Here is a 13,359-nt window from a genome sequence, read left to right on the forward strand (position 1 = left end):
AATTCTCAGTAGATCAAAAGTGCTTAACAAAGAATGTCAGAAAACAAGTATTTTCCAAATTAACAAGAAAATTAATAAATTATTCGAAAGAAAATAACCAAAACACCAGGGGAAATATATTAGAGATTTCAATTAGACAACCCTCACCTAAGCAGTTCTTCCTGTAAAATTCATGTAGATCATGTATCTTGTATACATTGCCTGGGTCTCCACAGACGAGATCATAAAAACGTGTTTGAAATCTATTTTTCCTAAAGTAAGAATGTACGAAATGCAGCTGCAGTGTCGATGCTGGAGAAGTGGTAAACACCGTGAACCTGAGCTTCAGCACAGTAATCACCACCACCGCCCCTCCCCCCATTTCTCGTGTACTCAACTGCATGCGAGGCCCTGTGCTAAGTGCTTCAGACACATTAATTTCCTCCCCATTTCAGCACCAGGAGGCAAGTATTATCACCCCATTTGCAGGCCCTAGAGGGCTTTACTTGGTGAGCCAGGATTTCAACTTGATTCTTCCAAACTCCAGAGTCTTTACGCTTAGCCTCTGCATTCTCCTGCCACATGCTTTATTTCAAGTATCTTGCAAACCCATTCAATCCATTCATTCCCATCACCTTCAGCAAAAATCCCAGAATCCTTCCCAAATCAAACAAGGGCAGATAATGTAAATATGGAGTTCACTAACATTTTAAAAGAAATTGCAGTGCAATCTAGATCAGAGTTTCTCAACCTTGGTAACTACTCATATTTGGCTGGGATAATCTTTGTTGTGGGAACTGTCCTGTGCATTGTAGGATGTTTAGTAGCGTCTCTGGCCTCTACCTACTAGATGCTAGCAACATTTCTCCTCTGTCCCCAGTTGTGGCAACAAAAGGTTGCCAAATGTCCGCTGGGTGGGTAGGTGGGTGGAGGAAACTGCCCTCAGCTGAGGACCACCCCTCTAGATGTCCAGACCATCAGCATGGACTAAACATCTCGTACCTGCCCCACTAACTTTGCATTCTCTGCTTTGCAGACTCCTGCCTGGAAGCAACAGATCTGAAATCCCACAGTAGGACAGACAGGAAGATCATGGCCATAAAGAATTCAGGAATAGGTGATCCTTAGCAGGTTGGTTGGCAGCTGACACCAGATTTAGGAATTTTTTCATATAGGTCAGTATTTTCTTGCAAAAATGTCTATTTTACCTCCCTTCACGCCAAGTCTGTTTATCTTATACAAAGTACTTTCTTGTTATGTTGCTATTAAAGATCATGGTTGTGAAGACTATGAGCACTTAAAAATGCTCGTGACAATGAAAAAAGCAGATTAAAAAGTTGTATGAACATTGTGATGGCAACTAAAGTGACAAGAGAATGATGGAACTAAGGTAGTGGGATTATGGGCAATATTTTCCTCCTCTTTCTAAGTTTCCTGTAATGTAACTTCCATAATACCTTTCAAAGTTAGAAAGTAAAATTTCAGGTGGTGTCCCCAGACATGGGTTTCCTCCCACCAACTACAGGTAGAGTCACCAGAACAGTTAACCCCGCACCACACAACTACTACCTGGACTCCCTGAATTACCACCTAGATCCACAGTTTGATCTTAGATGACATCACCTTGGATGACCTGTTCTATATCTGAATTACTGAGTTCATATAATGAAATTTATTATAACTCAAAAATAACTAACTTATTTTTGATAAAAAATTAAGATTTATTCTTCCATTGCCTGATCCCATTTTTGAATCTTGTTGAAACCTACAGTACCTTGGATCCCTCTGGGGGAGGTGTGGGTGCCTGCTCAACCCCCCACCCTTGAACCCCTTTCTTCTGAGGCAGCCCTGATGCATGGGGTGGGCCCTCAGCAGCCATGTTTGTGTTTTAGGTCCTGCCCCTAGACCCAGCTGGGGGCATAGGAACCTGGCCTGAGCTGGGCAAATCAGGTTCTCTTTCTTAGAAATTTCAGAATTTTGAATGAAGAGACCCAGGTCCTAGGGGTTGCTGTAGCTGAGTTCTGCAGGGGGCAGTTCTCTAGAAAGTCCATAATAAACTCCTGCTACTTGGATCCCCAATGTCTGTTCCTTCTGAGATTTGGTTGGTCAACATTCCCTGGGATCCTCCTCCTCCAAAAATTATAATATTATTTTATCTATCTATTTATCTATTTATTTATTAATAAGCTGGCTCTAATTGATTTTTCTTTCTTATAACTAAAAGAATCTTAACTCCTAGAGATTATATTTGAGATCTCTTTATTATTCATATAAATATTAGGCCATAAGTATTATTCTGATTCTCTTCCCAGTGATGATGTCCTGAAAACCTCACGTACCATCTGCCGTGGTTGCATCTTAAAAGCAGGAATGTTGGCTTCAGTCAGACTGATTTCAAGTCTCAACTCTGCCTCTTTGAGCCTGAGTTTCCTTATGGGGTAAGTGGACACTTAACACTCAGCTGCAGGGCTACTTCGGGGTTTAAATGAGGGCGTGCATGGGGCATGGCACACAGGATGTTTCTGTACACACCACACGCCCTGCCCCTTATGTTCTGTCTCAAGCCAGAAGATACTGGTTTTTCTTTATTAACTCATGGTCCAAAAAACTAAATCCTATTTTGCAAAACAGTCTATATCTCTATACGCGCGCTTCTCACATCGCTTTTCTCTCCCCAAATCCCAACACTTGATTTGAAGCACGTCCTCAAGGCTTTCTGCTTCCTAACCAGGATTTCCTGAGCCTTAGACGTGCTTGTCAGGTTTCTTCTGACATAGAATTAGTGTCCTCACACAAGTCCCTAACAATACGTAGTGGTTAATGGGCTTGAAACATCTTTGGAAATGCTTTACCAGTACCCCATACATTTGGCCCAGGAATAATAATAATTTACTGAGGGCTTACTCTGTGCTTTGCTTGCATTATCTCATTTAATCTTCATGCAACTCTGTGGGGTAGGTAATACCATCACCCCCATTTTACAGAAGAGGAAACTAAGGCTCAGAGTAGTTAAGTAACCTGCCAATGTCACATAACTAGTAACTGGTAGAGCTGAGTCCAGAGCCCTGCTTAACTGTTAACTATGCTGAATTACTCTGCTAATTTACTGCCTTTACATCACCTATGGTCAACTTCCTGGCCTGTTCTCAGTATGTGATGAGCCAAGCACCAGGATGCACCTCTTCATCCTGGGTCCAGAGCAAAGATCTCTGTATCTATGGGCCCAAGAGTCCTAACTTACAGCTCCTGGGGGCACAATATGCTGCTCTTTCCCCAAAAAAGTCCCCATTTGTGCTGCCAACCTAGGAGTTACTGCTCCTTCTTTTCCTCGTCTCATTCACCTACATGCCATCTACACCTTCAGCTTCTTTGACTTCTGTTTATTGAGCACTTACTTTGTACCACAAAAGTGTCCAGAACCTAATTCACAATAAGTATTAGCTCTTGATTCCATCATTAAGATTCACACACACACACACACACACACACACACACACAAAACCCCTCATGACGGCTCTCAGGGCCCTGTGTGAGCCAACCCCAGGCCACATCCCTGGACCACCTCCAACCCCTTCCCTCTCCCTCACGGGCTCTAGCCCTACTGGTTGCTCTATTCTTCCAGGAATACTCTCAAGCATGTTCCTCCTTCAGAGACTTTGCACTTATCATTCCTAGCTTGCTTACCTACTTCCTTCGGTCGAATATTCCTTAAAAACTGTGCTGTGCCCTTTTCACAAATGATCTCATTTTATCCTTAGCAACCCTAGGAGGTAGGTACCACATTAGGTTGAAACTGACAATATTTGACTGCTTGACTCACACAAAAGCAATTTCATATTGTTCAACCTGGTATAATCCTTACTTTACAGATGTAGGAATTGGAGCTTAAATAATTTGGCAAAGGTCACACAGTTATAAAGTGGCAGAGCCAGGATTCAGTCTCAGACCGTTCTTATCCTGAAGTCCATGCTCTTAAGGTCTAAAATGTACCATGTGCCTCCGAGACCTTCCCTGTTTCCTTCTTGGATTTTTGTCCTTCCATTTCATCCAGGAACACCTCTATTAAGCTGAGATACAGGGAGACTGAAACACTGATACTTCCACTTTAAGAGCCCAGAGCCTTTCCGTCAACACAGTGCTGCCTAGCTGGATATCCTGCATCTCTGCTACCATCCAGCCCCTGGTGAGCCCAGGCTGCCGAAAAATGTGCTCTACTAGATTTGCACTTTCTGAAAAGTGAAGAGGAATTATGAGCTGTTAGGTATTGGGCACCTGACCTAAAAACAGAGAAGTGACTCAGAAACTGTGGAAGGGAAAAGGAAGCCTGAGAGTTCAAAGACACTTAGAAGGCAAATAACTCTGTAATTCTCTCACCTGTTCAGCAGAAGCCTCCTTAAGAAGTAGGCATAGGGCCAGGGGTTTGGACCTGTCTCTGAGAGTCACTATCAACACACAAACTTAGGGCCTTTAGGGAACACCAGCCACATCACATCTTCCCCCCAACCTCCCTGCAGTCTGCAGGCCAGATCTGGCCGAGGCTTGATTTTGTTGATGTCGTTTTGAATATCATTCCTAGATAATAATGTGTTACAGAGTTTACCAGTGATGGAACATCTCCTCAGAAAAAAAGTGGCTCCCATGCTCCATTTATCTCTCTGGGTTTCCAGTTGTACTTGGATTTGGGCTTTTCTGACAATTCAGTATCCTGCCGGGTCTTTAAGATTTTTAGAGTATGTCTTGTACACGGAGGGTAATTCCAGAGCCTCTCCCACCACATTATGAAAATGGAAGTCCATTCAATGTTCTCAAGCAGAGGAGTCACTCACTATCAGACCTTTGGATTTGTTTTTAAAAGGATGACCCTGACAGTTGTCTGCAGAATGGACTAATGAAGGGGCAGAATCTAGAGAAGGGAGACCATTTGAGAGGCCATCACAGTGGTCCTGGTGAGAAATAGTGTCCACTTGGTCTGGCCTGGGGAGGTGGCAGTGGAGGGACACAGAAAAGAACCAATTCAATAGGTATTGTTGAGGCATCTCTGCAAATGGTGCTGGCAACCTGCCTCTGCGGGTGAGCTGAGGAGGTGCTCTGAGAGGACCATCCTACCGTCTTGACCATACAGCTAACAGACCAAATGACCTCTGAACCCTTCCCAACTGGATGATTCTCACACCTGTTATGGAACAGCAGTGACATGTACGCAGTGTTTAATATAATAGTCATGAACCGCTTCCACATACAGGGTCTTATTTGATCCTCATAGCAACCCCGGGAGGTACATATTATTTTTCCTATTTTAAAAATTAGAAAATCAGGCTTGGAGAGTTTAAATGATTAATTCAAATACTAATCAGACCCAATAGATCTGGGGTTCAAATGCAGGTCTTCTAACTCCAGATCCCATCCAATCTTCTCTATTGAGCAAAAGTGCCAAGGAGACCATAAAATTGAGAGGAACAAAATCAATGCTGTTATTTTAAAATAAATCAACATTCCATGTTATTAAATTGATTCAAATACAATTATAGCAACAGCTGTATCTTAGTGCATACTATGTGCCAAGAACTGATCAAAGCACCAACTATATGATCACGTTTGGTTCTCACAAGAACCCAGAGAGGTAGGAACTATTATTATCTCCATATTATACATGGAGAAACTGTAGGACAGAGGTGAAGTATATTGCCCAAGTTCACACAGAGGGTTAGCTGTGGAATTAGGATTAAATCCCAGGCCACTGTGACACCTGAGTCCACTCTTTAATCTTTGGGGAAAGATGGCCTTCTAAGAGAGAACATATATGCATGTGCTATCATTTGCATAGAACTTCTGAAACTCCCTCTAGGGAGGAAGTCTGGAAGCTAGAATAGGAGGGAGGGATGCCAACTTTCATGGTCTGTCCTTTCAAGTCACTTGAATTTTTAACACTGTAGTGATTGCGATTGCTAGCTAGCCACCAATATCCATTCTCCCCTTCTTCCCTTAATTATAGAAACCCTGGGTTTTAGCTGGGTATGTGGGAACCCAACTAGAGATTACATTACCCAGTCTCCCTGGTACTAGGTATTGCCTAGTGGAATGAGGACTAAGTTCTAGCCAGTGAATTGAGGGCAGAAGGGACATGTACAAATTCTGGGCCATGCCCTTGAAAGGAATGGATAAAGGTTGCCCTTGCCTTTTCCCATGTGTGGACCACTGGGATGCAGACATGATGGTAGGAGCTGGAGCATCCACCTTAGACCCAGAGACAGAATCAATATATTGAGGATAAGAGAGCTGCCTTACCAGTGTTGGGCATCCTACTTCTGGACTTTTACCTGAGAGAAAAACAAATATCTATCTTATTTAAACCATTATACTTGTAGGTTTCTTTTTAATAAAGTTTCTACTGTACTTTAACACACACATGCATATATTTCTTTTTTGAATGAAAAAACTAGTTTTAAAAAATATCATGACAGCGGGAACATAGCCTACAATTTTATATTTGAACAATTATTCAGTGGAGTGGCAGGTGTTCAGGGGAAAAAAGCTTTTATTTGTTGGATTTTCCAATTTCCCTGGTGTAAATACTCCTCCAGGGCTGATCTCAAGCTGCCAACATGAGGTCACTTAGTGCAGAGTTGGGAAGAGATGCCCAGTTGCCCTTGAGAGGGGTCTGAGCCACCTCCAGCACACCCTGCAGTTACCCCTGTAACCTTTGAGAAAATGCTTTAAATACTAAGTGCAGCAAACTGTGGACATGATCATATAGGATTCCCAGGAGCCTCTAGTATAGATGAATTAGGAAGACTTTAAAAAAAAAAATTTTTTTTACCTGTGAGACATTGCTCAGACTAGATAACCTTATAAAACATTAAGGATGTTTAATTTCGCTTTTATCAAACCGTGGGTTGGATTCCATATGTTTCATCCATATTATTATAACAGTACTTTAAAAAGATGAAAGGAAGAAGTGATGTTGGGAGCACACGGTCATTCAACAGACATGTATCTTCCTGTCTAGAAGGGCAGGGAAAGAGAGAAATCAAATATGGCCTCTGTCCCTGAAACATTGGTGGCTTTTACATGCAGTGTCTAGAAATAAAGCTTCATTTCGGTGATGTTAAGATTTATAATGGTTATACCAAAGAAGAATATTTCTCTCCCTCCAAAATCAGGAAGCAAAATGAAGTCTTTCTTTTTAGTGGTTTAATTCAATTTTACATAAATTGAATCTCATCACAAACAAATGGTGTCAAGCTCTGTCAAGAGCAAACTCCACAGGAGGAATTAGAGAGTGGGTACCTTTGAGAAGGTACAGTCCCAAATCTCACTGTCCTTTAAAATCTAAGGACAGTGAGATTTCAATAACAAAGGCTCAAAATCTGTGGGGCTTCAAAAGTTGAGTAACCTTTTCCCTGAGGGAGAATGGTGGAAGCCCTATTGCCTCACCAAGTCTCATAGATAAGCTCCAAAGCATCTGAGTCCATCAACATCCCCTTCTCAAATTTCCACAAACCTTTTCCCCACGGACCAGTGTTAAAACAAAAAATATATCTTTGTGAAACCAGCTCAAGAAATGCTATATCCGGGGCTTCGTTGGTGGCGCAGTGGTTAAGAATCCGCCTGCCAGTGCAGGGGACACGGGTTCGAGCCCTGGTCCAGGAAGATCCCACATGCCGTGGAGCAACTAAGCCCGTGCACCACAACTACTGAGCCTGTGCTTAGACCCTGTGAGCCACAACTACTGAGCCCGCATGCCGCAACTAATGAAGCCCACGCACCTAGAACCTGGTCTCCGCAACAAGAGAAGACACGGCAATGAGAAGCCCGCACACGGCAACAAAGAGTAGCCCCCGCTCGCCACAACTGGAGAAAGCCTGCGCGCAGCAGCGAAGACCCAACGCAGCCAAAAATTAAAATAAATAAATAAAATTTTTTTAAAAAAGAAAAAGAAATGCTATATCCATGGTCTGAATTCTTCTCTTTGTTTAACACTAATTTTTATTGGAGTATAGTTGATTTACAATGTTGTGTTAGTTTCTACTGTACAGCAAAGTGAATCAGTTACACATATACACATATTCACTCCTTTTTAGATTCTTTTCCCATATAGGTCATTACAGAGTATTGAGTAGAGTTCCCTGTGCTATACAGTAGGTTCTTATTAGTTATCTATTTTATGTATATCTATTTATTAGATATATCTATTTTATATAGATATATATAATATATATATAGTTATATATTTTATGTGTATATGTCAATACCAATCTCCCAATTTATCCCTCCCCTGCCCCTGAATTCTTCTTTTACTTAAAACAATCCTCCACACCTAGAGGTTGCTTTATTTATTTATTTATTTATTTATTTTATTTATTTTATTTATTTATTTTTGGCTGCGTTGGGTCTTCATCGCTGCGTGCAGGCTTTCTCTAGTTGCGGTGAGCGGGGGCTACTCATCGTTGCGGCAGGCGGGCTTTTCATTGCGGTGGCTTCTCTTGTTGCAGGCTCTAGGCGCACAGGCTTCAGTAGTTGTGGCACGTGGGTGCAGTAGTTGTGGCTCGCGGGCTCTAGAGCGTAGGCTCAGTAGCTGTGGTGCACGGGCTTAGTTGCTCCGCGGCATGTGAGATCTTCCCGGACCAGGGCTCGAACCCCTGTTCCCTGCATTGGCAGGAGGATTCTTAGCCACTGCACCACCAGGGAAGTCCCTAGAGGTTGCTTTATTTAGGCCAGAATCAGTATTTAATCCACGGCTCTGACAACAAGGTTTAGTTAGGACAGAATTCAAGCATCGACTGAGATCCACATGGACAAATGAACTCGGGGTCACTGTTGCATCTAGAAGTATAAGAGCCACTTCTCTCTCTAGGAGCCCCATGGAAAGGAAAGGACAAGCACAGAATCCCAGGCTGTCTTGCTACTGGTGTCTGGTCGTGGCAAGGGTCACCAGTGGCCCTGAGTAAGTCCACCTGCCAGATGGTTGGATAGCCTACAGGGCTGTCCTGGGTTTATCTTCTTGGCTGCAAGCCTCCTAGCTCCCGCCCAGACTCGCATCAGGAGCTGTGGGGTGTTGTCTGAGCTGCCAGATTCCATCCACAAGCAGAGACTGTTCACCACTGGTAACATCCAACCATTCAGCAATGAGCTTCCGGGCAATTCTTTCAAGAGACTAGATGGATACCTGCAACCAGACTTTATCAGACTTACCAAAGTTTGACCTTATAAACAGTTCAATTTTCCAGAGTTCTCTGGCTTGCGTGTGGGTGACAGCTGGACCCTGCCAAGTTCTGAGTCCAACTTTGAAATGTTTATCCTCCACTACCTGCTCCAGAGCACGAGGTAAGTGGCAAAGGCTCGTGGGCCAGGTGCATGTGGGGCTGCCTGACACACCAGGGTCACATGATAGCACAGATGGCCACCAGCCATGCTTCTGGGCTTTTAGCTCCTGGCAGTTTCCATTATGGCTCTTCTGACAGGCTGTGACTTCGGATGGTACTGGGGGACTGTGTCTTCTTGTACCTGTTGCCACCAGGAAAGCACTACATATTTTGTGCCTCTATAACACTGTTCTTCAGTTCCCTGGGACTAAAGTGCAAGGACAATGATAAAACAAACTTGAAGCACAAATAGTTTACCTGAACTCTAGTCACCAAAAAAATTACCAGTGCCTTCTAACTGTAAGGCATTCTTCCAGGAAGTGTGACGTGGCAGGGGGCGGGGGGTGATACAAAGAAGTAAAAGTGGGCACAAATACGAAGTAAAAAATAGGGTCCTTCTCTCATGCCGCAGAGGAGGCAGGCTGTGAAACACGTGCTTCCTGCGTCTCTCCTTCCCTGTGAAGTCTGCTCATCGCCCCCAACTCTGTCCAAAGTATTTAGGGTAAACCACACTTGTGAGTGAGCCGTATAACATTGCTGTTTTTCTAGTCAAAAAGGTAGAATGTGAGCAACTTCATTTGGTTCAACCTAGTAATCCGTTCTCCCAAAGCACTTTACGTGTTCCTCTATTACGACCCTGTTTTCGATCTGTCTTGGGAATGATTCGGTATTTACATGACCTTGTCCTCCACTTGATTACAAAACTCCTTGAGAGCATCTCCAGCTAGTACTGCACCTTACACAGAGTAGGGGAACAAATGAATAGGAAAGTAAATGTGTGTGTGTGTGTGTGTGTTTCTAAGCAGTGCGCTGGTGTTGGGGATAAAAGGCTGAATCAGCAAAGGCCCTGCCCAGGATGAGCTCGGGTCTCAGTGAGACAGAAGGAGAATTTCACTCCATCAAGCAGGGTTTCTCAACAGCGGCATTATGGACACTTTGGATCAGGGAACCCTTTGTCGTGGGGGTGACTGTTCTGTGTGTTGTAGGATGCACGGCAGCACCCTTAGCCTCTACCCACCATATGCCAGTGGTATACCCTCCACCCCACCCCCACCCAGCCTTGACAATAACGTACCTCTAAACAGGGCCAAATGTCCCCTGAGGAACAAAATCAGCCCTATGGAGAACCACTGCCACAGATGAGCTAAGGTGGCAGGATGCCGGTGTGGCAGCTCAGAGGAACTTCCCAGAAAAGATGACACCTGGGGTAGGTCTTGAACGACAAGTATGAACCAGCAAGGTGAAGCAAGGCAGAGGCTACTGCACAAGCCAAGACACGACAGCTTACCCGTACTTTACCTTGACTAGGCTCAAGTGTGACCCGCATACAAGTGAAAGGCAGTGACTTCAAACAAAAAAAATCAGCCTACGTACTTTCTCATTAAAAAGTAGATCCCATCAAGTCTTGGTTTCTGATATAACTTTCTTTCTATAAATTCCTCTGCTTTCAGCAATGCTTGGCCCAAACATAGGACCTTGATGAATTGAGTGAGGTCACTCAGAACAGTTTCACTGCTTGCGTGGAAGCAACATCAGGAGTTACAATACTATCTTCTCTTGGCAAGGTACTTTACCGCATGTTTTCCTCTCTACTTTTTTCTTTTTTGCATTATATTTTTTAAGTGCTTTAATGAGATGTTGAACACATACAGAAGAATATTTAACATGCAAGCACACAGAGTACCAATGAAGCATGTAACCTCCATGCAGCCGTAGACATAGACTATCACAACCATCTCTGAAGCTCACCGTGCGCTTCTGACATCATTCCCCTCTCTACCCCACAGAGGGGAAAGATTTTTGTGTTTACATTTATTTTTTCAACAAACATTTTACTGAATACCTCACTAGGCTATGGGCCAGACTCTGTGCTATAAAGCAGTGAACAGAACAGAACCTTCTCCTACCTTACTTAAAGCACTTTCACATCAGCCATTCAATTTAATTTGATGTTCTCAATATCCCAATGAGATACCTATAAGCAACTAATAATTACTCTTCCCGCCACGTACTTCACACATGAGGAAATAGAGGCTCAGACTGTTGACTTGTCCCAGGTCACATGGTTACTAAGTGGCAGAACTGGAGCAGGAAGCCAAATGGTTGCCTCCCTCCCATCCTCCTTCCATTGCTCCACAGAGCCTGCCCCTCCCCTCCCCTCCCCTCCACGCCTGACAGCAGATTCACTCCTACCAAATGCCAAGCTCTGCAACTAAAGCGAGGCAACTGCAGAGCCAGGAGATGCGCAGGATTCAGAGACCCCTAATGGCCCTGCTGGATTCAAGATGAACCAGACTGTGTGTTGGGGCAAGGAGAGAAGTCTCTGCAGTGAAACAGACCCCAGTGGGGGCAGACTTGTCCCCAGGCATTTGGGTCCATATCAAACCCCCATTTGGTTTTTTAATTTTTCTTAAATTTTAATTGAAATATAGTTGGTTTATAATGTTGTGAATTTCAGGTATACAGCAAAGTGATTCCTTTCCATTATAGGTTATTACAAAATATTAAGTATAGCGCCCTGTGCTATACAGTAGGCCCTTGTTTATCTATTTTATATATAGTAGTGTGTATATATTTTTTATAAGATTTATTTTACTATTTATTTAATTTATTTATTTTTGGCTGCGTCGGGTCTTAGTTGCGGCACGTGGGATCTTTGTTGAGGCACGCAGGATCTTTCGTTGCGGTGCACGGGCTTCTCTCTCTAGCTGTGGTGTGCGGGCTTAGTTGCCCCATGGCATGTGGGATCTTAGGTCCCTGACCAGGGATCGAATCCGCGTCCCCTGCATTGTAAGGCAGACTCTTTACCACGGGACCACCAGGGAAGTCCCGTAGTGTGTATATTTTAATCCCATACTACTAATTTTTCCCTCCCCACCCTTTCCGCTTTCGTAACCAACCATAAGTTAGTTTCCTATGTCTGTGAGTCTATTTCTGTTCTGTAAATATGTTCATTTGTATCATTTTTAACGATTCCACACGTAAGTGGTATCATGATATTTGCCTTTCTCTGTCTGAATTACTTCACTTAGTATGATAATCTCTAGGTCCATCCATGTTGCTGCAAATGGCATTATTTCATTCTTTTTAACGGTTGAGTAACATTCCATTGTGTATATATATACCACATCTTCTTTATCCATTCCTCTGTTGATGGACATTTAGGTTGCTTCCAAGTCTTAGCTATTGTAAATAGTGCTGCTGTGAACAATGGGATGCATGTATCTTTTCAAATTAGAGTTTTCTCCAGATATATGCTCAGGAGTGGGGTCGCTGGATCATACAGTAACTCTATTTTTAGTTTCTAACCCCCATTTTAAAGTTGCACCATATCAGACAAACAAAGCCATCTTTTTGCCTTTTACATTTGATTGAAAAAAAATGGTTATTTGTGGTTGGTTTAATGGTTACTTATGTTGGATAAAGTTGGGGCCATTTATTTAGGACTCAATTTCTACTTTACTTGTTGGTGTTCTTTGGCAAAGGCCTTCCTGCAAACAAAAATATGGATGCCTCTGATGGCCCAGATGGCAGTAAGACAGCTCTCAGAGGCTGCCCAAGGCAAGACATGGCTTCCATCTAGTGTAGCAACTCTGATCAGTTGGGAGTAACTCTCCAGGGTGTTGTCTTGAGAAGACTTGAGGGCCAAAATAGATTAGTGATCATGGGCACTGGAGAATGGATTGGAGGCCCTTATGTCACATATTTACTAACCTGGATATAGCTTGTGGTCAGCCAAGATTGACCAAGCACCAGTGAAGACCTCAGACCAGAAGGGTCCATGGTGCCCAGTATCTGGCCTCTCGGTGTGTGAATCACATACTCTATAAGGGAGGCAAAGATCTGGTCCCTGGTTCCTGACCCTTTCAAACAAGGACATAGCCTGATAGGAAAGACTCAGCTCCAGAACCAGATGTGACCTCTAGTGATCTAAAAAGAACTATATACTTGGTCTCTGCCCCCAGTTCCTGACACAGAGCTCCTAAATCCCAAGGAATTTCTTGGGTGACAGGAGCAT

Source organism: Balaenoptera ricei, chromosome 17 (genome assembly GCF_028023285.1).
Source record: "Balaenoptera ricei isolate mBalRic1 chromosome 17, mBalRic1.hap2, whole genome shotgun sequence".
Classification (NCBI taxonomy): Eukaryota; Metazoa; Chordata; class Mammalia; order Artiodactyla; family Balaenopteridae; genus Balaenoptera; species Balaenoptera ricei.